The sequence below is a fragment of the Ursus americanus genome, chromosome 29 (genome assembly GCF_024610735.1).
Source record: "Ursus americanus isolate L20-20 chromosome 29, mUrsAme1.1.p, whole genome shotgun sequence".
Lineage (NCBI taxonomy): Eukaryota > Metazoa > Chordata > Mammalia > Carnivora > Ursidae > Ursus > Ursus americanus.
In genome coordinates this window covers 32,082,352-32,107,654 of record NC_142155.1, presented here as the reverse complement: position 1 = coordinate 32,107,654, position 25,303 = coordinate 32,082,352, and the positions used below count along the sequence as shown (strand labels likewise).

Sequence of the window (25,303 nt, the reverse complement as noted above, 5' to 3'; positions counted from 1 at the left end):
TTTTTCAGAATTTTCCAAGCTCTTTTTGCATGTTTACTTTTCCAGATGAATTTTAATATAATTTGTCGAGTTCAAAAGATCGTGTTGTTTTTCTCATCTTCTAACAGATGTGATTTTCTGATTTCTCAGCCCAGAGCAGAATAGAAACAAGTTAAGAATGAGGTGGGGTGATCGTCTGCAGGCAGACAAAGTGATGGGAGTGGAAGTGACAGCTAATAGGAAGAGAGCTGATGAAGTGACGAAGAATTCTAAAAAGCAGACACAAGAACTATGAAAAGTAGCCATCATGGAAAGGGCCTTTAGTGTGAGGCCAAACAAGACCTTGGATTTTCACTGTATTACAATCAGGATAGTGATGGACACTTGTAACCACAACTTTGAGTCATAAAGACTCACATGTTCTGTACCCTCTGATTAAGAAGGCAGGAAAGTGTGTAATACCCACTAGTGAGTTCCATCCAAAATATCTTTTTAAGGTCTCAGATATTAATGTTTGGAAAACTCATGTGAAATGGTTCATTCTTGGATGATGACAGAAGTATGACATATTACTGGTTCCGCTATAGTTTTCTGAAAACCCACCTCTAAATTCCAAGGAGCTGCCAGCTCTGGGATTTGAATTCACTCCATCCATGGAAATGCAGCTGAGGGAAATGTCCCCAGCCTTTCAGCCAGTTTGCACACAATAATAAGAAGAAGATTTAGCTCTCACTGAGCATGTCTCCAACACGTGAGGCACGTTAGATGCAGACTACGCTTTAATACTCAACTACCCCACTAAATGAATGCTGGATTCCCATTCAACGGGAAGCTGTGGCTCACGGAGATCAAACTTGGGCAAGTTCAAGTTAACATGTGTGACAAAGAACCCTCAGCCACCTTCATCCCCACATGCCACTAACCAGTCCCCTTCTACTCATTCCCACCACAGCGACAGGAGGTCCAAAACGGAACCAATCCTATTCAACACCCCTTCACAGGACCTTGCACCTGCCTGGCCCAAAGCCTGCACAGCCTGGAGAGGCCTCATCCCATGCCTCTGAGTGGCAGGGAGGGTGGAGTAAGGATACTAGGCAAGGAAAGGGCAGCTTCCAGGCTACCCACTTACCAGCCCCTTGAGATCAGGGGCTCAGGAAGTGGGGAGGGTGCCCCTGGGACTCAGCAGACACTTCCAAGATGAGCACTGCCTGCCACAGCCTGGCATGGCCTCCCTGCACTCACAGGTGATGTCAGGACACACACTCTGTGTTCACCATACCACACCTTTGCCAAGCAGTGTGGGCTGAGCACAGTCCCATCCTGGACACCCCAGGGAGTGGGAGTTGTGCAGGTGACATACAGTGGGAGGAAGTGACAGGGAAAGGCACACCCTTGGGAGTTCCCCATCTCAGAAAAATAGAGGTCAAGGCATTCATTTGTTTTTCCTTGACAGCCGTTTTTGAAGGCCCTCTAGAGGCCTTAAGGGCCTGCCCTGGATTCAGGTACAGAGAAGTGGGAGGGTGAGGTCCTCCAGGCTGAAAGGTACTGGGGCAAAGGTGGGACTACAGGCTCATGAATCTAGTCCCCAAGGAACCAGAGTTTTCAGCCCTTTAGCACCACCCCTCCACCCCCAGCCCAGGACCCAGCCGACTGTAGAGCAGTGACCCAGAGGATGAGGATGGGCAGCAAATCGAGTCATTCCAGCACCCAGTCATCATGAAGCGCCTACTACGCGCAAAGGACCGTACTATTGGGGTGGAAGATGAAAAGGGGCCTGGGTAAAGATGGGGTTCCCTGGACTGGGGACAGAGCGCCCTCGGAGGGCCTGGAGCGGCGGGGGGTCAGGCCCCACCCCCGAGCATCCCTAACCTCTGCGCGCAGAGGAGCCGCGCGCTCCGGAGCTTGGCGCGCGCGCGCTCAGGACCGGCGCCGCACGCGCACGCGCGCTCGCAGCCGCTCCCCCGCCCGCGCGGCTCCGGCCCCCGCGCGCGCGCGCACTTGAGGCCTCCCTTGTGCGTCTCCTCCATTCGCTACGTGCAGAATGGTCCGTCGGCAGCAGCTGCAGCGCCGGGTGGGAGGGGGAGGAGGAGGGGAGGGGGAGGCGGCGCCCAGGTCTGGAGGAGGGGCCGCGGCGGGCCGGGTTGGGGAGAGCTGGGGGAGACGGGCTTGAGGGGAGCCCGGGTGGGCGCAACGCTCCCCACTTGACTTCCCTACTTCGTCATCGCTCGCTCCTGCTAGACCATTACGGCCATCTCCCTGCTCCGTGCCCGGGTGTCCTGGAACCTAGCCGACCGGGTTTTTCTCCGTGTTGTCCCTTCCCCAAACCCCAGACCCAAGAGAGAATAGCTCCCGGTGTCCTGGCTCCCTTTTTCCCTTCCCAGTCACATTCCCAGGCTTTTGTGTGAGATGACCCAACAGCAAGCCCGTCCCCCCTCCACCTTTCCTGGGGTGGGGTACCTAAAATATACTGTAGCCCCACTCCCCTTCCCCTCTCTGTTATGTCCCTGGAAGAAGTGGAATGTTCAGGATGGACACAGAGCCTATTTCCCAGCATTTCCAAAAGGGGAACGCCAGCACCTCACCATGCACACTCGGACAGGATAGAAGAAAGGTCTGATGGCCCAGAAGAGCCGGCTGCCGCCCAGGGCCCTAGGGCCACATCCTCAGGAATTGAGTGCCCGGAGGGCCCCTCCTAGACTGACATGAATTCACCCCTATTACCAGTCTGTGCCCTATACACCTGTTGTAAAGACCTCCCCAGAAATGTAATGGTGAGAGGACACCAAGGGGTGGACCTTACATCCCTGGAGGGACTCAAACTGACCAGCTCCCCATCCTGCCAGGAATCCAGATGTGGCCCTGATATCCACAGCAGCCCTTCCCACGGGATGCGACAACAGCTATTTTCTGCAGCCCCTCCCACCCCTTCTCCCAGGGTGAGGGAAGGAAAGCCAACGATCTCCAGTGCCCCTTCCCCATTAAGGCTGCTGGGAGGGGGTGGCTCCCTCATCCTTGCCTTCCTGCCCAAGACCACCTGGGTTCATCTCCAAGGCAGCCACTGGGTTCAACCTGTAGTCTAACCTCTAGCACTCTGCCGACAGGTTAAGTCTAGATCCCAGGGAGGAAGGCATCCTGGGTCAGTTTCATTTTACACAAACCAAGCCTGGACTTTGCACAGTGCCTGGATCCAGGGAAGCAGAATGTCTGTTCCTTCCCTGGTGCCTCTGTCTTTGGGGGGCGCCCTCTGCTGGCCACTGAGAAGTACAGAAAAGAACAGAGTCCTGCAGATCCCCTCACGGAGGTTCTGGAGAAGGGAACAAGAGTCACAGAAACAACTGAAAACCAGGAGCCAGTTGAGAGTGGCACACTGGCCACAAAGAAGGGAGGCATGCTGGAGCCTTGCTGGAGTTGTCCTCAGTAGACAAAGGAGGGGAAGTCAAGCTGGTAGAGGGGCTGCTCAGGACACACCAGGGGCAGACTTTTCTGTGTGTGGAGCCCTGCCCCTGCCCTGGATGGCTCACACATCCACTCACTCTGATGGCCGCAGTGCCCTGCCAGGGTTGGGAGAGGCGAAGCCAGAAAGAAGTCTGCAATTGACAAATGTCTCCACCCCACCCCCTTTCCCTATACAAGGATGGCCCAAGTCCACATCCGTGGCATGGTGGGGCTCAAGGTGGCGTAGGGGCCTGAGTCACAGCCTGGTGTGGTACTGCCTGTCTCGGGAAAGGCCAGCTCCCCAAGAGGTGAGACCCAGGTCAACAACCCATCTCTCTGCCTCTGGCTGCCAGGCATCCTCCTCATCACGTCTCACACGTGGGGCAAGGGGAAGGGGGTTGTCAGGGCTGTGTCAGGGTGGTGCAGACCATGTTAGTGCTAGGGCCTGTGTTTCTGGGCCACAAAGAGGCAGGAGGAAAAGACTAAGGTGTGTTCTCACTGCTGTAAGCCAGAGGAGCTGGGGCTAGAGGGAGGAGAGACCGGATGGACCCCTGGGCATCTGGAGTCTCTCCAGGTGTGTTGGGTGAGGGAGGCAACAGGTGCCACCAAGAACTGGCAGCTCCTAGAACCTGCCCCTGAAGTTGCTTTTTCTGAGGAAGGTTACCCCAGGGCCTTGGCATCTGCGCAGGCCCAGTTCTTCCCTCCAAAGGCGGCCCCTGCTTCCAACCTTCACAGGGCCTACGTGCCCAGACCCCTAGGAAGGCAGAGGACCTGGCTGCCTGGACCACTCCCAAAAAGTAAATGGCTCTGTCGGCTTCCCCCTCCCTTCCCTTCCCCTGCTCCTCTCACTGATTCACTGCTTCCACCTTAATGGCCAGGCCCCCTTCCAGACCCAGCCAGGGTGAGGAGGACTCCCAGGGGCGGGGATTGAAGCCTGGGAGGGAACAGAGAGCATGGCGCTTTAATTGGAGGTAATTAGTTAATTTACTCTGAAAGCAGTGGGGGAGGGGAGGGGTCTGTGGCCTAATAGGGCTCAAACTCTCAAACTCTGCTGAATCCCTTTCTGAATAGAGCTGACCACCCACCCAGGAGACCCACTCTTTGGCCCCAGGTCCGAGCAAGGCCCAGAGCAGACCTAAGTTGGCACTGCAGAAAAAAGCAGGTGCCCTGGGGTGGTGGGAACAGGCCTTTTGAGGTGAGGCAGGTGGGAACAGACATGAGGACAAGGGGGTTCTGGAAATGGAACTGGTTCCTCTCCTCTCCCCTATACTTCTATCCCTCCCAAGGTCATTGCCCTCCCAAGTTAGGGGTGCACCCCCCTCCTGTGGCCAGCGACTTCCCAGGGCCGCCCACCCTAAGGGCAACAAGGCCGGAAGGCTAACTTCACTGTCTCCTGCTTCAGGAATCCATTCCAATAACCAACCAGGAGAAGGGGCGCCAGAGAGAGTCCCCCCCCCCCCCCCGCGCCGGGCCCCAGGGGGCGTGTCGCCGGCGGGCCGGCGGCGTGGCGGGGACTCTGGCCGACAGCCTCCTGCGCCCCGTCTGAAGCAGCTGACCCGCTGGTGGCGGGCCAGGTCGCGGCGGGGCCGGGAGGCAGCAACGTGCGGCGCGGCATGTCGCGGCTGCAGCGGCAGGGAAATGTGGGGGCGGGCCGGCGCGCCGCCACCCCCACCCCACGCAGGCCCATTCATAAAACCCGCAGGCACTGCCCGGGCCTGGCAGCCTCCTCTCCTAATTGCAAACTCATTAAGGAGTTTGCATCTCATTTGCATCGAAATCATTTCCTGGGCCCTAAGCAGAGAAACTCCCCCTTCCTTCAGCCCCCTCTGCCCTGCTCTACCCATCCAGTCTGGGAGAGGGGAAGGGGCCTATCTCTGCCCTGAGCCCCCTCCCTTGCCTCATTACCACCCCCCCTCCTCCTGTTGGCAGAGCACCCACCTAGCTGGGAGTCCTGCCTCTGCCCTAGGTGAGCCCGCCCTGCACCAGTGGGTCCAAACGAGGGGAGGTACCCGCCAAGTCATTTGCCCCCCGGCTTGGCCATGCCCAGGGAAGGGAGGAGGCGGATGGCGGGCAGCCGCAGTAGCTGGTTGTACCTGGCAGGAGTACGGTTGGTAGGTGAGGCTGTTCGTGCCCAGCCTCACGTACGTGCCCCCACCCCCACACCCCTCACCCCACAGAACAAGCGCCCAGTGACTGCAGAAGCAGTCACCCAGCCACTGCTCACAAAGGCACCCACACCAGGCTAGCCATAATGGCTGCCCCCCTGGCAGCCGCCCTCAGGGGCAGACAGATGCCTTCACAGGCCATTTGGTCCTTCTCCAGCACCAGGGTTGGAGGGAAGGGGCTTCTCTTAAGACTTCTCTGAGTAAGGGGGCCTTATAGAGGGGCTCCCTTCTGTACCCCAAATGCAGCCTCTTGCCTCACTTCTCCTACAACCCATATTCACGGGGGTCCCCAAGTGTTGGGCTCTACATGGGGATTTGCCCAGGCAAGGGGGACGCAGGGGCCTCCAACCCGGAAGGGGCAGTGGAGGATGAAGCCCGAGAGAGGGCAGCCCCTAAGTGCCTCCCCAGATGGGCTCTCTCCTTCCTGTCCCAAGTGGGTATAGTAGGGGGAATGTTCCCCAACCTCGGGGGGGGAGGGGGAGGGCTTAAACTGTTGGAAATGGAACAGAACCACCTAAAGTACATGAAATCAGAGACTACTTGGGACACGTTGTCCTGGCTCTCTATGCCCTGGGACAGTGTGAAAAGCCATACAAAATTTTCAGCGTCAGGATTTAAAATAAAAACCTGCTTCTTGCCTGGATTATCTGGATCCCTCCCCAGACATGGCTTCCTGTCTGCCCACACTCCCACCTGCTGTCCCTGAAGCTTCTCCCATCCATTGCTAGGGCATGAAGGGGTGGGCAAGGATGTTCTGGAACACTGACCACATATTCATACTGAGTGGGGTTGGGCCAACTCTACCCTCTCATCTCCTGGAACAGTTAGGTCTAAAGTGCTGTGTGTGTATGAGGACAGAGGTACAGGAGAAAAATAATAGGACATCTGTTTTTTTAAATCTCAACTTTTCATTTAGTGTGAGTGTGGTTTATAAGGTAAACAATATAAAAATGTGCTTATATTACTAGTGCATACTCCATAATTTTTTTAATTGTTAGGAGGCATGATCAAAAACTCTTTGGAGACCACTGGTCTAGGCTGCAGGTGGGGCAGCTGCAGGTGGGGGATGACTTGTCTTGTCTCTCTTAGTATCCGTCCTGGAAGTGGTCAGTATGGAGCCCAGCAGGGGGCAGGAGGCAACAACAGGGTATTGAATGAACAAAGTGTGCCCCTAGAGTTGACAGGTAGGAAAACTGAAAGAGGGGCGCCTAGGTGGCTCGGTCGGTTAAGTGTCCGACTCTTGGTTTCAGCTCATGATTTCAAGTTTGTGGGATCGAGCCCCGTGTCGGGCTCCACGCTCAGCATGGAGTCTGCTTCAGATTCTCTCTCCCTCTCTGCCCCTCCCCCCAGCTCACACTTGGTCTCTCTCGCTGTCTCTAAAATAGATAATAAAATCTTTTAAAAAGAAAAAGCAAACTGAAATACTCTGGGTGGAGAGTTTGCTGAGAGAAGCACATGGGCAGATGGAGAGTACGTCTAGTTGCTGCTTTGTCTGCAGCCCAAGCATGCCCAGCACCCAGAATGAATCCAAATCCCGCTTCCAGACACCCCAGTGAGCATGGCTCCTTCCTCTGCCTGCTGGCAGCATAGCCTGTCTGAGCTCCTTACTGGCTCCTGATGAAGAGCCAAGACATCAAGGCCACCTGCCACATCCTCTCCCAACCCGATGGGAAGCCTGCTGCAGGTTTCCTATCCTAGAACTCTCTGCAAGTTAACCTGGTGTAGGAGAAAGAATTTAGGCTCCAGACAGGCCTCAAACCTTGTCCAGCTGGGTGACCTTGGGCCCAACACATAGTATGAGCCTCGGTTTCCTTATCTGTAACATGGGACTAATAATCATACTAACTATAAGGGTTGCTGTGAATATCGAATGGCCAACTGTGTATGGGGTCTGCACATAGTAGGTGTTCAGTAAAATTCTTACTCTGTGTGCAGCAGGTGCCCCATGAAAAACCTGTTGAATTGGGATTTGCTGTCAGCATGGGAAGGAGAATTCTGAAGGCAGACAAATGAACCTTTACACAACACCTTTCTGTAGAAATTAACAGCCGTCCCACCATCCCGGGCCCTCTCCAAGCTCACCCACTCCCTGGGGGGAAGGGGGGTGTCCTCCTCCTGATCTCCACCCAGCTCCTCTTTCTCTTCTGCGCTGCCTTCACTTCAAGCATGAGCTGAGGGTGACACCTGGCGGCCATTCCTATAGCTGCAGGCCCCAATCCGGCGACACCCTCCAAGAGGAAAAGCGTGAGGTCTGGTGGGTGAGGGAGCCATTCTTTCCAGCACTTTCCCTCCACCTCACACCTCCCTTTCAGGGCCCAGGGAACCTCCAGACAGCCACTCCCCACTCCACCTGAGAGACCTCTGACACTTGGACCTTCCTGATGGGCGGGATGATCAAGGAGGCCTCTGCCCAGACCCTGCCCTGGTTGTGGGCAGAAGGCAGAAGGATGACAGTTCCTCTTGGCTCAAGGGCTGCTGGGGCCTTACAGGCACCATCTCATTCAATTCTTATCGCCTAGGGCCTCTGACCGCAGCAGAGAAAGCAGGCACAGCAAAGTTAAGCAACTCGCTCAGGGTCACACAGCTCCTAAGAACCTAAATGATGAAATGAATGGGACAGCCAATAAGCCTCCAGGTGACAGGGGAGGCCAAGAGGAAGTGGCTTCCCAGAGAGTTAGAAATGCCAAGTTCCAACCCAGCCTTGCCCAACGAGTGGAGTGACCTCCCTCAAGGGCCTTCTCAAACTGGCTCTACAAGAGAATCACCTGGGGAGAATTTTTTAAATATCAATGCTTGCCCCAGCCCTAGCTGATGAAATCAATGTTAGGAGGAGTGGGGCTGAAGTATGGGCATTTTAAAAAATCTTTCTAGGTGATTCTAGATGGAGCCAGGGTTGCAAATGGGGCGTCTGGGACTTTCCCATCTTCAGACTTCTCTGCTTTCCAGAGGTCAGCTCCCCAGGCCTATACCCACCCTCCCCGCCCTGTCCTGAGGGCTCTCCAGAGAAACCACGCCTTCCTTCCCCAGCATTCTCAGAACATCTTAACTTGTCCACCCGGCCCCCCAGGACAAGCCGCGGACTCACCCTCTGAGGCCCCCAGGGAGAAGACTGGCCATCAGCTCTTCCCAGAGGGGGCCCACCAGGCTTGAGCCTCCTGCATCTCTGACCCCAGGCCTCGCCTCTGTGGTGGGGGCAGTGAAGGCCACTGGGAGCTTAACCCCAACAGGATGAAGGCGCCATAATTAGGGTCAGGCGGTTGGCTCAGCCGGCGGAAATCCCCAGCTTAGTAGGGATAGGGGGGCTTCAGCCTGGGAGGGGTGTCAGGGCAGAAGTGAGGGGGCAGGGGAGCCCAGGCACGTGGAGACCCCAGGACCTAGCCCCTAGCCACCTCCTGGGAGGGCCCACTAGAAGCTCAACCCAGTTCACCCCCACCCTGGGTCACTGACCCCCCCAGGGAGGGAGAAAAAGGCTGACCAGCCCCCTAACCCCAGATGCCCTGCTGCTCCTTCAGGCTGGGGTGTGCCGGGATCAACCCCAAACCCAGCGTTTGGTGGGGGGAGGAGGGTACCTGTGGGAAAGAGTGTTCCCAGGGCAACACCGGCTTCTCTCTGACCCATAATCCTCAGGCCTTGAGTGCAGGATCACTTTCCTCTGTGGAATGTAACACTGAGGGGACAAAATGTGGCAGAAGGATAGGGAGGCGGAGGGGGCAGATGCCAGAGAATGAACTTTGCTGGGGGTACTTCCCAGCCCCCAAACTTCCTGGCCCTCCAGGAAGTGGCAGTTACAAAGAGAAGTCTCCCCCACCCCCAGCTCACTCCAGGACACAAGGTCTTCGGCTGGGCCTGCCGGGTCGTTCCCAACAGACTCCCACCCAGAGTCCCAGGGGGCCTGGGTGACCACCTCTGCTAACCATGCATTTGCAGGAGAGGAAATGGGGTCTAAGAGATTAGAACGGGCCAAGTCACATGGCATCAGAACCACACCTACAAGCTCCAGCTTCCCAAGAGACTACCCAAGTGAGTGGGCAAGAACTGAAGCCTGCCCCCACCCTCTGCCCCCACAGCTGGGCACCCCTCCCCCCTGCCCGCCAGGGTCCTGGGCTGGGCATGGCTGGGCAAGCAGGGGGCAGGTACATACCAGTCCACAAGCCAGTGATGGCTGGGACCAGGGGCCAGCCCACCGGCTCCCACATTGAGATTCAAAACGGATTGCTCCAGGAAGCCTTCCAGGCTGCCCCACAAAGGGCTGGCTGTGCCAACACACACACCCAGCTCTGACCTTGCAAAGGATGTCCTCCCCTCTCCTGTCTCCCCCCGGCCCATCAGAGGTCCTACATATGCCTCTGTTCTGCTAGCTGCAGGCTCCCCCAAGAGCCCCTGAGAGCAGGAGTGTGTGGGCACAAGGTCCTGTGTGCAGCCCGGCACCAGCCACCGGGAGGCTCGGGAGCAAGGGTCTCTTAGAAAGGGGGCAAACTCAGCTCCAGTCACAGTACCTGGAAAGGACCTGAGTGGAAAGTCACCTCCAAGGTCATCTGGTCTGGCCGGTCATGACCTTGCAGGCGTGGGGTAGCCTCTGTCTCAACACCTGTGGACATGGAGGTCCCTTCATGTATTCCTTCACTCATTCCTTCACCCGCTGCTCCTCATCCGACCGCCTTGCATGGCTCCGAGGCCAAGAGGCAACCCAAACCATTCTCAAGCATCTGGGCTAAGGCCTTAACAAAGAGTTGGGGGGTGGGTGCCGATCACCCTTCCCGGGCCTAGCACAGTGCTAAGTGGAAGAAAAAGATCCCGACCAGGAACATCACCGCACGTTTATGTTGCGTGGTGGCACTTACACACCACGGACACACCCCACTGTTCATTGCGGACTCCAAGCTACCGTCCCCGGTGGTGTTGGCCCTGCTCATTTGCAGCAGCCGAGGCCCAGGGGCGGAATGCCTATGCAGCTGGGAGATGGGTGGCTTCGGGACACAGCCTGGGTAGCCGTGCTTCCAGCCCACTTCGCGCCCCCACTCCTAGCCCGCCACCAGCTGGGGTTCAAATGTGGGAGACAGGCTTTGCCCAGGGGAGAAGAAAATGTGATTTAGGCTCCTAGCTATAAAAATAATAGTGCAGATGAGTCAGAGGCCTGCTGGGCCCCAGACACTCTGCCGCATTTGTTAGATGCAGGGGAGTCAAGTGTTGGACCCAGAACTCCCACCACCCCTCCTTTGGGGCCAGGTCTGCAGCAGGAGTGAGCACAGCTAGCATGTACGCATATGCCCGCGCGCACACACACACACACACACACACACACACACACACACACACACTCTCCCACCCCAGGTGGCGTGAGTCCCTGCACGTCCTAGGAGACGGGGTGTCCCAGCCCATTCACTCCCCTCTGATAATCCGGCAGCTTCCAGCAGAACAAGCACGTACCTTCAAGCTGGCCACCTCGGGCATGTGCCAGGCCGGCTGCCAGGGCCCTGATCTCCAGCCCTGCTGGGCCCTAGAGCGTGACCTCTTCCATGGCTCAGCCTGTTCAACCTCAGGAAAGCGAGTGACCCCGAGGGATGTGAGGCCCAGAGGCCCCACGCAAGCCCATCCTCGGGGCCAGCATGTGCTACAGGGCTGGAGCCCAATGAGGAGCCTCAGGGATCCCTGAGGCTCAGTGCAGGCACCCAGCTCCCAGGGGCACTCCAGGGAGATACAGAGTAACAGAGACAGGCCCCGAAGGGCTAAAGAGGCTCGAGCACGAAAGCGACAGAGGGTGAGGGACGGCAGAGGGGAAAGTAGGGGTGAACCTGGGAAAGGCGGAGGTGTCTGTGTGAGATCAAGGTTTGGAAGCAAGGAGAAGTATAGAGAGGGCTTGGCCAGGGAATGCTAACAGGGCAGCTGGAGTTTAGGAAAGGGTGGACCCATGGGGGCGGAGGCAGAGGAAATGGACTCTAGAGCAGGCACATGGCTGGGATGGAATCCTTGTCCTGCCGCTTATAAGCTGGGTGACCTTGGGCAGGTGGCTTACTGTCTCTGAGCCCCTGGGTATAATAGTACCCACCTCACAGACTTGTGAGAAGTAAAGGAAGTGAAACACCGAGCCTAGAGCCTAACACACGGGACCTGCGCAACTCACAGGAGCTGTTGCAAGGGAAATCCCAAAGGCTCTGAGAGCAAACCCTGTAAAGAAGTCAAGCCTGCCCTGGGTCTGGTAGAAAGGGGGATTACAGAGCAGAGAGGCTGGGGAGGTCCTGGGGCCGTGGACCCAGGGCAGACTCCCCTCAATGCCCTTGTCCCTTGAAGGGTATAGGGGGTGAAGAAGAGGGTAAGACAGCCACTGCTGGCATGTGGCATCATTCTGGGCATTCTGAAGGGTCCTGGGAGAGTTCTGTCCCCCCCAGGCCCTCCTCATTCACATGAGGGGGCCTAGGTCCAGAGAGGAAAAGGAACTTGCCCAAGGTCTCTCTGAGAAGGCAGATCTGCTAACCCCCAAGCCAGCCTCCTTTCCCTTGTGAGTCACCCTGGCCCCTGTTCAGAAGAAGCCAGGGGCAAAGACCCCTCAACTCCATGAAAGGGAAAGACCTCGAAATCATATTCCCTGGAAACAAAGATGAAAAGCTCCACTGTTATTCCCACTTGGGGCTTTAACTGAGACCCTGCTGAGGCCTGGAGAATGTTCATGCGTCCTCCAAAGCCCAGACCAAAGGCACCGCCTCTGGGAAGCCCTCCCTGACCAGCTATGGCAGCAGTTCAAGTTGTGTTCCGGAGTGCCCTCTCTCTGAGGCTTCCACCAAGCCACCTCTGTGGTCAGTGGGTATGATTTTTCCCTCCACTGAGCTGAAGTTTTTGAGGCCAGGAGCAGGGTTGGAGGGCCAAGGGCCGACATCATGATCCAACCTGGTGCTGGTAAGTGTGAATGAAGGAACCAGTTGGACCCAGACCTGTCAGGGGCAAGGGCACCCGAGAAGTAGGGACAGGGCTCTCGGGCAGCTGCTGTCCTGTTCTGGCCAGTCACTCCCTCCCCCGTGCCCTAGCCCCGTGCTAAGAGCAAGTTCCTGGTGCAGGATGTACCCTGTCCCGGATGCCTGGCATTTACCAAAAGGGCAGAAGACAGTGAGAAGGGCCTCACCTGTGCCATCCACTCAGAAAGGAGCCGGGCGGCCGGCAGGAGGGAGAGGAGTTAGGTTTCAAAGTGCCTGAAGATGACAGTGATGGCGGATGCTGGCCATGTCAGAACCTGCAAAGGATTAATATCTAGAGCAGAGGATACGGGAAGCACCTGCAGAGCAACAAGAGGACTGCAACCCTACCCCAAAATGGGCAAGAGACATGAACGGGCAGTGAAAGGAGACAAGACCCCAAAAGCAAACACACATGAGAAACGGTGCTGAAAAACACCAGACATCACTTACCTCCAATGGATGGGCAAAAATGAGAGGGCTGGATAAAGCCCAGCACGGGGGGGGGACAAAGGGACACCGGAGCCCTTCGCACAGGCGGGTGTAGGCTAGGTGGCACACTGTGGACTCGGGTTGGCCATGCTTTGTCAAATGAAACACAAGGTGTCCTGTGACCCAGGAGCACCACTCATGACGGCATCCCGGGAGTGTCAGCCAGGTCCCTGCGGGCCAGGCAGGGGGGGCCCGCAGCTCGTTCCCACGAGGGGGGGTGGGCAGAAAATAGTGAGGCTGCACATCATGGGAAATGGAACAGCAGTTTGGAGCACCAAGGCTAGATTTTTAAAACAGCACTGAGTGAAGATTATAACACAATGAACACAATGACATTCACCAAAGTTAAAAAAAAAATTTTTTTTTTCAAAATGGCAGTGCCCATTTGCAGGAATCATACAAATGGAAAGAGCCACATCCAATACTATGAGGGGAGGAAAGGGTGTTTACACGAGACAGGCCAGTGATGCCCACTAACTACAGGTGAGGGCCACAAGGGGCGACGGTCCCAAAGTCCTGGACACGGGCCGCAGGGGGAGCCAGGTGCCCATGCAGGCGGGTCAGAGCCGGGCTGCCCGCAGAGCTTGCCCCCGCCTTCCGCTGGCAGAGGAGGGTCTGGGCCAAAGTCAATCCACTCCGGGCCCATCCAGCTTGGGCATCTTTCGCACACTGGAAATGGAAGCAGAAGGAACCTCAAACCCAGGGCAACGGGGCTCCCCTGAGCTGGATACAAGGAGGAAACGAGAAGCGAGTCCTCGCCTTCACAAAAGTCTCTATAATTAAGGGATTTTTGTCCTTTTCTTGAAGGAGAGTCTTTATCTTTAGATGCACATTCAGAAAAATCTGTAAAACGATATGCAGCCCGAGGTGTGCTTCAAAATCCTCTCAGGCCGGGGGCAGGGGAGAGTGGGTAGGGGGTTGAGGAAACCAGACTGGCCATGAACTGAGAGCCGCTGAGTCTGGGGACGGGTGCACGGTAGCTCATTACGCTAATTCTCTACTGCGTATGTTTTCAAGTTTCTCTACTAGATAGAAACTTAAAAAAGGAGAAGGTTGCCAATAAGACAGTCTATCATTTGAGGGGACAAGTTCCTGACCTCAGAGAGCCCCCAGTCTGATAGGGGGAGACACAGCCCCCTGCCCTCTGAGTGGCCAAGGCCTTCCTGCATCTTCTCAGCCTGCCTGTCTGGCCAGGGGCCACGTGTAGGACAGAGGCATGGTCCTGGCACCAAGAGCGGAGCCCCGGGATCTGGCCTTCGTCACTGAGGCCCGAGGGTCAGGCACTGGTGCCACATCTAAGCAGACTCAGTTCTGTTTCTGGCTCTACCTGCTTGTGGCCTAGGTTCCTCACCTTAACGGCACATGCCTGGAACAGAGGAAATGCCCCGTGAGTCCAGTTATTGTGGGGGGTGGGGAGAGGTCTCTGCTGGCCCAGCCCCTCCCTGACCACGTCTTTCTGTTCTTACTGTGGTCACTCACCTCTTGCGGCCTCTGCTCCATGCCTGTATGATGAGGACCAGAATCACCGGTGAGTTTGAGGATCAAATGAGGCAGTGTTTCATAAATGCTCATTCTGTCACCAGGACCAGGGGAAGGAGCTGGCGAAGGTCACACAGTCAGGTAGTGGCAGAGCTGGCTTATCCACAGACGTATGACGCTGGGCCGGCTGCTCCCTCGCTCACTATGAGGCCTATAGGTTGATAGACAGAGTGCCCTTGCCCAGAGTTAGGGTGGTGTCCCTGGGACCATCCCCTTCAGCCCTCAGTCCCATTGCTAGGGCCTTTGACCCCAAATCCCCAGGACCCTGCATGGGTGAGATGCAAGCCAGAGAGGGGAGGGCTAGGGAAAGAGGGAGACAGAAGCCTTTCTCCTCCTGCCCCCACTCCAACCATCCCCAGGAACACAGAGGGTTCCAGGGACGTCTGTCTAGGAGAGCATGTCCAGATTCAGGGACTTTATCAGGGCCTTCTGGGTGATCAGGAGTCATAGCCAGGCCTGGACAGTCCTCTTGTGACAGTAGTAATAGCAGCCAACGCTTGTATAGTTCCTGCTGTGTGCAAGGCAGAGTTCTGCCTGCCTGCCTTATATATATAATCTCAACTCATTCTCCCAACAATCCTAAGAGGCCAGTGTGATTACTGTCCCCACTTTACAGATGGGAAAACTGAGGCATCAAGGGATTAAGTAACTTTTCCCAAGTCCCTCAGCTTATAAACAGCAGAGCTAGGGTTTGATCCCAGGCAATCTGCCTTGAGTCTGTGCTCTTAACCACCCCAGTACATGCCCCGAGAGCAATGGCTTCTCCTGAGATGGTACTTCTGCCTTCCCAAGGGTCTGGTGGTTATCGACGGAAGGGGGCGGGGGTCCTCTATGACAAAGCAGCTCAGGCCAATGGCTACATCTCCTTCCCCCATGAGAGCCTGAGGCACCCGCTCCCGGGAGCTCAGATGGTGTGGAGACCAGGCAAGACTGCAGCCGGTACCCCGTTTATACCACCACCCATGGGATGGGGTCTTCACCTAGGGCAAGCCTGTGCTGCCGTGGGGCAGGACCTCCACTGGTCTCTTGCTCTGAAAAGCACAGTGGAAGGTAAGTGAGCAGGGAGTGACTGTATCAGAGAGATGGGCTTGAATCTACTTGTTTTTTCTTCTTACTTAAAATCAATCATAGTGGGGGGCGCCTGGGGGGCGCAGTCGTTAAAGCATCTGCCTTCGGCTCAGGGCGTGATCCTGGCGATCCGGGATCGAGTCCCACATCAGGCTCTTCCGCTGGGAGCCTGCTTCTTCCTCTCCCACTCCCCCTGCTGTGTTCCCTCTCTTGCTGGCTGTCTCTCTGTCACATAAATAAATAAAATCTTTAAAAAAAAAAAAAATCAATCATAGTGGGACAGCTGGGTGGCTCAGTCGGTGAAGCGTCTGGCTTCGGCTCAGGTCATGATCCCAGAGTCCCAGTATCGAGCCCTACGTCTGACTCCCTGCTTGGTGGAGAGCCTGCTTCTCCCTCTGCCCCTCACCTCTCACCCGCTCGTTGCTCTCTCTCTCTCTCTTGCTTTCTCTCTCAAATAAATAAATAAAATCTTTTTAAAAAACATCAGTCACAGAAAGGTAACCAAGATCAGTAACAAATGGCTTGTGAAGCACCCTCGCCACCAGTCACAGCGCAGCCCAGCAGAAGCTTTGTCCTCTACTGAACGGGAGCAGCTGGCGCACCCCTCCCCCTCCCCCTGAAGCTTGGCCCCCTACAAAGAGATGACACACAGTGCAGTGGTCCTCCAGGAGCAAGGGCCTTCTGGGGCCGACACATGGGACTCCGGGTGAGTGCTGCCACTTCCGAGCTGTGCAATGCCAGATCATGTATTAGTTAACCTCTGGGCCTCAGTTTCCTCACCTGTAAAGTGGTGGTGATAATACCATCCCCGCACAGAGGGTTACAGGGTTTTGGTTTTTTTTAAGATTTTACTCATTTAGAGAGAGAGCAAGCAGGGGGAGGGGCAAAGGGAGAGGGAGAGAGAATCCCAAGCAGACTCTGCACTGAGCATGGAGCCTGACTCGGGGGCTCAATCTCATGACCCTGAGATCATGACCTGAGCTGAAATCAAGAGTCGGATGCTTAACCGACTGAGCCACCCAGGCGCCCCAGAAGGGTTTTGATGAAGTAAGGTACGTAAAGCCATCAGCCTGGTGCCCGGCACACAGTAGGTGTGCAACATTGGCCATTAGCTTTATGACTGCTATCAGGACCAGCCCCGACCAAGCTGTGAGCTCCTTGGAGGAAGGAACCACATCTTGTTTATCAGTGTCTATCTCAGCATTTTGCACAGGGCTTGGTACACAGTAGGTGCTCCGGGTTTTAGGTCAAGTTCCCCAGAAGTGGATCCTGAGATGGGGATTCCCAGCTCAGTGGTTTCCTAAGGCAGTGCTCCCAGCAGACACTGAAGAGGGACTGGGGGAAGCAGGGTGGGCCAACGAGGGTGCAGAGGCTGGCTTCTGCCTGTCCCGCAGGGGACTCTGGGGTTCTCCCCATGCCAGGCAAGGGAGCTGAGCCCTCTCTCACCTGCACCCCAATTGTTGGTTAAGGGCCTCTTTGGGGGTGCAAACTTCCAGGCACTTCCAGTATGGTCCAATAGCTGAGTGCAGTGTGTAGAGAGAGAGCCCACAGAAGGGAAAGCACACAGAGGCCAGGGAGGGTGCGCAGACATGGAAAAAGGGCCTCGGGGGATCTGCTACACTCCAGAAATATCTTCTCGGTTGACTGGAAACCAGTCGCAGCCCAGCCTCTGAAGGCTCACAGATCCCTGAGGAGTGCAGTGTGGTGGAGGCAGAGAGGCGCGGACTGCCGGGCAGAGGGCGACAGCTTTAACTGACCCTGCAGAGTCCCAGCTGGTCTGAGCCAGGAGGGTCCCCCGAGAGGCAGCCTCTCCCCTACCTGAGCAAGGGTGGGACTGGGGCTGCCTGACACGGTCTTGAGAGTCCCTGCTGCATGTCTGGCACGGGTGCTAAGCTCTCTGCATGAGTCACCCATTTCACCCTTACAACAACCCGAGATGGCATCCCAATTTAGGCACGAGGAAACTGAGGCATGCAGGGGGCAAGGGGCCTGCTGGAGCCCCCCCCAAAGAGTTAAGGGCAAAGATGATTCATGCCATTAGTCGTTAGGAAAACGCGATCAAAAACCACAATGAGATCCCATTTCACACCCACTAGGATGGCTATAAAAAGGAAAATAACCAGTGTTGGCAAGGAGGTGGGGAAATTGGAACCCTCACACGCTGCTGCCGAGAGCAGAGAACGATGCAGCTGTTGTGGAAACAGTCTGGCGGTCCCTCAGTAAGTTAAACATAGACTCGCCATATGACCCCAGCAACGCCGCTCCTCATATGTACCCAAAGAATCAAGAACAGGTGTCCAGACGAAACCTGCACGACAACGTCAGAGCAGCACAATTCACAACCGCTAAAAGGTGCAAGCCACCTAAATGTCCGTCAACTGAGACGAAGAAACGAAACGTGGTATATCCATACGACAGAATACTATTCGGCCATAAACAGGAACAACGCACCGGTGCGTGCGGCCAGGCAGATGCACCTTGCAAACACCACGCTGCGTCAAAGAAGCCGCTCACAGAGGGCCGGCCGCGTGCTGTGGATGCCACTTGCGTGAAATGTGCACGACACGCAAATTCATGGACACAGAGAGCAAATGGGCGGTCGCCAGGGGTTGGGGGAGGAGGAATGGGGAGGTTTAAGTTTAAAAAAAAAAAGGGATTTAAGGGCAGGGCCTGGCCCGATCAGTAGTCAGTAGTTGACCCTTCCCTCCACGGGCCTGGGGGTGGCCCGCACTGAGTTAGCCACAGGGTTTCGGGACAGAAAGAACAAATAAAACACACGTCTATCGGATGCTATGCTGACAAATTTGGGACTCGAGTTGATGTTAAACATTCCTGTGCCTTGACCCATTGGAGAAATAAAAGCTCCGGCCTTGAGTTCAGACCGACCTGGATATATATGCCGGCTCCACCACTGGCCCTGTGATCTTGGACGTCCACCGTGCCTTTCTGGGCCTCAGTTTTCTCATCTGGAAAATGGAGATAAGCAGAAGCAGCTCTCGGGGCACCTGAGTGGCTCAGTTAGTGGGGCCTCCCACTCTTGGTTTCGGCTCAGGTCACGATCTCAGGGTTGTGGGATCGAGCCCCGCATCGGGCTCTGCGCTGAGCGTGGAGTCTGCTTGGGATTCTCTCTCCCTCTGCCGCCTGCCCCCGCTCTCTCGTTCTCTCTCTAAAATAAATAAGTACATCTTTAAAAAAAATGACAATACATTTTTTAAAAGCAGCAGCAGCTCTCCGTGTTGCTGGGAGAAGTCAGTGAGTTCGCACGTGAGGAAGCACAGTGCCTGCACAGTGCCTGACACACAGTGAGAGCTCAGCAAAGGCTGCCCCTCTTCCCCCTCTCCTTTCTCACCCACACAGGCCCTTACGTGGATCCCGACCAGGTTTCACCTGGACAAACACCTTCCCAGAGGTTGCGCGTGCGCACACACACACACACACACACACGCACACACAGACGGCCACACTTGTCCAGGGTTTGTTTGCTCCCTGGCAAACCTGCCCAAGGGATATTTGCAAATACCAAATAGGAAACTAGTTAATTCACAGAAAGTGGATATAGGGAAATAAAGTATTCCCTGAGTGATATAGGGAAGTAAAGAATTTCTGGATTCATCCAAGAAATATTTGGGATGGGGGAGCACTGTCTTTTCCCTCCAAACACACCACTTGGGCAGCTCCCTGCTTCCAGAACATTTTCCTATACACACACAGACATCCAAACACCTGAGCCAACAATTCCGAAGAGCTGGCTCCTAACTGTGGTTTCACCTGTCTACAGAGTCGTCATCCCACAGTCGGGATCCCAGCGTCCTGGGATTGGGTCCCACATCGTGCTTCCTGCTCAGCAGGGAGCCTACTTCTCCCTCTCCTGCTCCCTCTGCCGCTCCCCTTGGCTGTGCTTTTGGGCTGTCTGTCAAATAAGTAAATAAAAATCTTTAAAAATAAAAAAAATAATAATTTTAAAAACCTTTCCAGAGAAAGATTATTCTTTCTTTGTATTAAAATTTACATTTTTTTAAAGACGATTTTGTTTATTTATTTGAGGGGGGGAGGAGCAGAGGGAGAGGGACAAGCAGACTCCGTGCTGAGCACAGAGCCCAATAAGGGCTCGATCCCACAACTCTGAGATCACAAGCCAGACGCTTAACCGACTGGGCCACCCAGACGCCCCAATGTTCATTTTTCAGGATGTAGTAATAAGAAATTAATTTTTTAAATTATCCTATGTCCTTATTTGATAAAATAAGATGCCGGCAACCTTTACATCAGTTCCCAAAAATGACTTTTTGAAATTTTGTTGGTAAATCCTCAAACCTGAGGAGCACAGCCCTGCCTGACCTGCCCCTCAAGTGTCCCTCTTGTGGCAGAGGGTGAATCCTGCCTCACTTGCTCAGTGGGTGGGGGGACGGCGGGGCCCCTGGGGTCCATCCCTCCCAGGGGGGCTCTCCCCAGCCCCTGGTCCCCACAGCAGCAGACTGATGCCAGGCTGACTGACACATCCTCACCGGCCAGCCTCTGCTTCCCAAGAGACTGCCCCCTGCATCCTGGCACCGGCGGCCTGTCCTCCAGCAGGGAAGGGGCTGACATGGAGCCATAGCACCTCCCATTTACCAGACCCCTAGTTCGGCTTACGAAGGGACAAGCCACGTTCAGGGACCAATTTTCTTGTGAACCAAATGAGGCTTCATTAGACTATGTGGACCCCACTCATGCTCAGCGATTCACGGCCCACGTTCTTCTAGCTGGGAGGGGCCCAGGGTCATCACTGGGACCTCCTGGCCCTCTCCAAGTCTCTCCGGTTAGACCAGACCATTCTAGGTCACTGTCCTCCCACCTGGAGTGACCCTGAGGGCATAGTCAAGGCCTCTGATGCTGCAGCCAGGAGTGTACCCCAAACTCCTCACCGAAAATCCTGGTTTTGGCTTGGAAGCAAAGTAAGAGGCCTGGCTGGGAAGCACTCCTACTCTGGAAGGTGCCAGGCTCAGCCTGGCGGGCACTAAGAGCCATCAGGAGACTGCGAGAAGCTGTGAAGAGAAAAGAAGGGAGAAGAACAAGGATGGGCAGACAGACAGCAAATGCGGACTAAGGGCCCACTCTGGGCCAGGCATGGTGCTCTGTGCTAAGAATACAATCGTGACAGAGACATACTCCCTGCCCTGAGGGGCTCCCCGATGAGCAAGTGGAAGAGGGGAGGCCAGGGCTAACGTACTAAGTCTGGTCATCTTCCATAATCCCGGGGACAAAAGCTTCAGCCTCGAGAGCTCAAGAGCTGACAACCAAGTCAAAAAGTAGGGAAATTCTAAATTGGGGTAAGCCCTGGAAGAAAATACACAGAAGGTGGGACAAAGCAGAGTGGAGCCAGTGATTTAGGGGATGGTGGCAGAGGGCCTCTCTAAGGAGGTGACACTGGAAATGAGGTGGAGGAGAAGGAAGAGCACTCCCGGTAGAGAACAGCAGGTACGGAGGCTAGGAGGCAAGAAAGGACTTAGTATGTTCAAGAATGAAGAGTGGGGTGCTGGGGGGCGCCTGCACGGCTGGGGCACAGTGAGCTACAGGACAGGGGCCGGAGACAGGTCAGACAAGGCCTTGCAGACTGGGGTGAGGAATCTGGGTTGTGTAATGAGAGCTTCACCCGCATTCAGCAGATAAGAAAACTAAGGCTCAGAGAGGTAAACGACCTTGCCCACGGTCACACAGCTAGTGAGCGGCCAAGCGAGATTCCTCTACCAGTCTGTTGTCAGAACCCACACTTCTCTCTTCTACCCGCTGAACAAGTCACTGGGCTGGCTGTTCCAAAAATGCAGTAGCTGGAAAGGGATTAATGACAGCTGATTTAATGACAAGGGCGGGAGGGTGGCCATTTCACCAGGGAAGTCTTTGCAGAGGTGTGAACAACTGAACTGGGCCTTTAAGGATGAGGAGGACTTTACCCCGCAGAGGAGTGGGGAGAAGGAGTATTCAAAACAGCTTGAGCGGAGGCTGGAGACTGGGAGCACATGGTCCGTTTGGGGGATGAGAAGCAATGCATTTCCAGAGCGTGGAAGACAAGTGTGAGGAGGCAGGTTGGGCCAGATTATGAGGGACTTGAGTGCTTATCGAGGATGTCAGAATTGACTCACAAGCCATGAGAAGCCAAGGAAGGTTCTTGAACAGGCGAAGCTGTTCTGTGCTTTAGGAAGAGAACTCGGGTGCAGAGGCAGGAGAGGCTGGGGATGGGGAAAGGGAGAGCTAACATAATGGAGGGGACAGAGTATGATGGAGAAGAGAGGAAGAAGAAGGAAGGGAGTGGGGAGTCGCGAATTACAGAGGGAGGTCGAGCAGGGTAGAGTCCCTCAAACCGCAGAGATCACTGGCCCTGCTGGTAACCACCCCTCCCCCTACTTCCCTGATCACACATGACCTCCACAACCTGTCTGGTGGGTATTTAGGGAGAGCAGAGGAGCTTCACAGTAGATAACGTGGGATTTTTGCAGGATCTCACCCCAGGACCTACCCTGATTCACTCCCACACAGCCCCACCCCACCTGGCCTGGGTCCATGGTCCATTGCTGGCCAACGGCCCCAGGCCCTGCTGCCAGTGACCCTATCCACCCAGAGCTTTCTGTCCATGCCCACAGACCCCAGGCCCATCTTCTTCCCTCTTTGCTTTCATGATGACCCCGCCAGATGATTCCTGCCACGACTGAGGTAGGCATGAGGGGATTTAGCGTCTGGGCCCCAGCCTCTGCCCCTGCCTGCCTCAGTGGTTGGCGAAAGGCAAAGCCTGTCTGAAGCTTCCCCACCCCTGCATCAGTTCAGATCCCCCACACACACCCCTGGACCTGCCCACAGCAAATCTCAGCCAGCCTGTCCCTGCCCCTCTGCTGAGGGGCCCTGCCAGGAAACATCCTCCCACACCCCCCTCGACCCCCACCTCCCAGCCCCCACCCCCTGCCGGGCTGTCCTGGGAAATGTTCGCAGCACAGGCTCTGGGATCAGAGAGCCGAGAGTCCTCGTGCCCACTAGATGTCGTGATGTGCACAGAAATGTCGGTTTGACCAGCAAGGCCTCCCTCCTCACCTGCCCAGGCGACTGAATTCACCACACACCCTTTGTCTTTATCTGGTTTTTATTCCCACTCCTCGTCCCCACCTGCAGCCAACCATTTGTATGTGTTCTTGCAAAACAAGTGCATGTATTTTTTAAAATTGGTGCTCAGTACGCCATGTATTTCTTACTTTGTTCTCTCAGCACCATGTTTTTAAAACCCATCCCTGTTGCTAGTCCCTGGTGGTTACCATTTATTCCTCCGCGCCCCCCCCCCCCCCGGCTCTCAGGGTGCTGGACATCCGGGTTCCCTCCAACTCCTCCCCCCCTCAACAATCCTGCCGGGAGCGTCCTTGCACAGGACCCCTTGGCCCCGCCTGAAGATTCAGGGAATGGAACTGCCAGGTCACAGGGTTGACCTGATTTGATGACCAGCCAGCTCTCAACTCACCCATTCGTGGAGGCTTCCTGGGAAGAGACTCCAGGCCTCCACGTCCAGGGCTGCCAGGCCTGGGAACTGCCCAGCTCCCTGTGGGATATGAGCCCAGTCCTTTTTCTGGGCATTCAACACACATTTTTCCACACATGCAGAAAGAAGTCATATTGTCGAGGGCTTTTATTTTATTTTACGTAAATGATGTGTGTCTATCACTCTTCAACATGCTTGTCCCCACCCAACAATATGTCTTGGAGAGCCACATCTCTTTACACGTACGCCATCCTTTCCTGGAACCATTGTGTCCGGATGGGCTTTACTGATCAAATCAGCCCCTCTCGGTGGCCGTTCAAATTTTTCCCAGGTTTCATGATTAAAAACGGTGCACTATGGCAGGAGGCCTGTACGGGGCAAGGACTCCACCTCTTCTTGTCGGTCACACTGCTCACAAACACACCTGATGGGAGTTCTCAACCTGGGAGCCACTGGGGGCCTTGAACCCCTGAAATCATACCCCAATTTATCCACGCGAGCCTCTGTATGTGTGGACTATTCTGGGGAGAGGGGCCATAACTCTCACAGGTTTTCTGGTTTTCAGAGGGCCTCCTAAAAGCTAAGAAGCACCAACCTGTGTGACCTTGTGTGCCTTTACCAAATACCATATTATGTGCTCCAAAGGGCAAGGTGGGCAGCGTAAAGCCTCCTCCCTCCCAGAAAACCGACAAGGATTCCATCTACTGCTGAGATGACCTTTGCAGCCTGACCTAGCCGAGATCCTGGCTCCACCCCTCGCCGTGGGCACCTCATGAACACGAGCCTCGGTCTCCACTTTACAAAGCGCGATCATACCTGCCTCATAGGGTTGCCGTGAAAAGAATGAGGACCCCGATGCCAAGCGGTAGGCACTGCTCTGTGTCCCTGCCCTTGGCCTCCTTCCTTCTGGCCAAGATCCTCAGACAACCAGGACCCTCTCAAGGGCAGGGGCCAAGGCTCAACCAGAGCCTGCAACCCTCTTGGGCTCGGAGCCTAAATCTGCTGTGGACAAATGAGAAACACCGTAAACAGCGTCCCCGCCCCGCCTCTGTGGGCCCCACCAGAGCAACGCCCCAGGACAGACCCTGCTCCTGAAGACGTTCTGCTCAGGGGCAGCTCTGACCAAAGCAGCAGTGTACGTGCGTGCCTGGGAGTGTGAGTTCGTGTGTATGAACATGGATGTGTGCGTGTATTAGTGTGTTCGCAAGTGCTGGAGAGGCAGAGACCGAAGTGGGGCCAGGGTTTCCTGAGAGACAGGAGCCCCAGCCCCTTCCCTTGAGGAGTTTCCAGGCTGATGGAACAAATATGCAGTCACCCTGTATGCCAGACACTGCTTCTGTCCTCGAGGAACTCACAGGGGACAAAAGCAAGACAGGTGCGTTCAAGCAATGTTTCCAGGTGGCAGCACTGTCCCCACCCCCTGGAGTCAAGACCCAGAGTGGAAGAGGGTGGAGTCAACTCTGTCCTGGGGCCACAAACCCACTGGGAGAGAGGGGGCCCTGCGGACCCTGACCCAGGATGTCCGTGGCCACCTTCTTCCCCCACCCCTCCCACCGGCCACATGGCCACTGAGCCCTGCTGGGCAGACCCCTCTAGTGCATAAGCAGGAAACCACAGGGGCCCAGTGCCCTAGCACACTGACAACTCTTTCTCCATCCTCAGCCGTCTCCCTCCTTCTGGGCAGCTGATCCCTACCTTTCCCACCCCCCACCCCCAGGGACAGCCTCCCCCTCCCAAGGCCTTCAGGAGTGAACGCTGCAAGGTCCTGCCCACCCGCACCTATACACAAACTGACCTCCCCCAGAGCCCAGCCTGCCACCAGGCTCAGGGCCCAGGTGCCCTTCGCTGCCTTTCTTCCAGCTCCCCTGCTTTCCCCTCTGTTGTAGCCTCCACCTCCAGCAGCCAGCTGCAGAGGCCAAGCACCCCAGCTCCACCAGCTCCTGGCCCTGGGACCTGAGACAGTTACTCTACCAAATCAGAGCTTCAGTCCCTACCTCGGCGGCATGGGGCACAGCCCAGGAAGACTGCCAGAACCCTTACCTCCTAAGGCTTTGGGAAGACAAGATAGTGTCAGCACGCCCAACGCTTGGAAGAGGGCTGGCAGGCAGGGAGTGTTCACTAAATGTGATCTAATTGCCTTAAGCCCTAGGCAACACCCACCCGTCCCAAAGGCCACAAAGGCACTA

General features: G+C 55.7%; 2 long non-coding RNA genes across 5 annotated transcripts in view; both read right to left on the bottom strand.

The window, feature by feature from the left end:
* Positions 1-13,224, bottom strand: part of LOC148107527 (uncharacterized) — a 31,570-nt gene extending 18,346 nt beyond the window's left edge. For both annotated transcript variants that reach the window (XR_015722288.1, XR_015722289.1), the window contains exons 1-2: positions 12,977-13,224; positions 12,694-12,801 (exon numbers count right to left, since the gene is read on the bottom strand). This is a non-coding gene — a long non-coding RNA (uncharacterized LOC148107527). The remainder of the gene's footprint in view (positions 1-12,693; positions 12,802-12,976) is intronic.
* A 136-nt stretch (positions 13,225-13,360) lies between these two features.
* On the bottom strand, positions 13,361-22,383 carry LOC123797280 (uncharacterized). 3 transcript variants are annotated; one of them, XR_015722287.1, is made up of 4 exons: positions 20,527-22,383; positions 18,509-18,788; positions 14,495-15,847; positions 13,361-13,684 (listed from the first exon to the last, which is right to left on the bottom strand). It is a non-coding gene; the product is annotated as an uncharacterized LOC123797280 (long non-coding RNA). The 3 variants fall into 3 exon arrangements; XR_015722286.1 differs by having other exon boundaries at positions 18,509-22,383; XR_006780910.2 differs by having other exon boundaries at positions 14,495-14,705; positions 18,509-22,383.
* Positions 22,384-25,303: the final 2,920 nt, after the last annotated feature.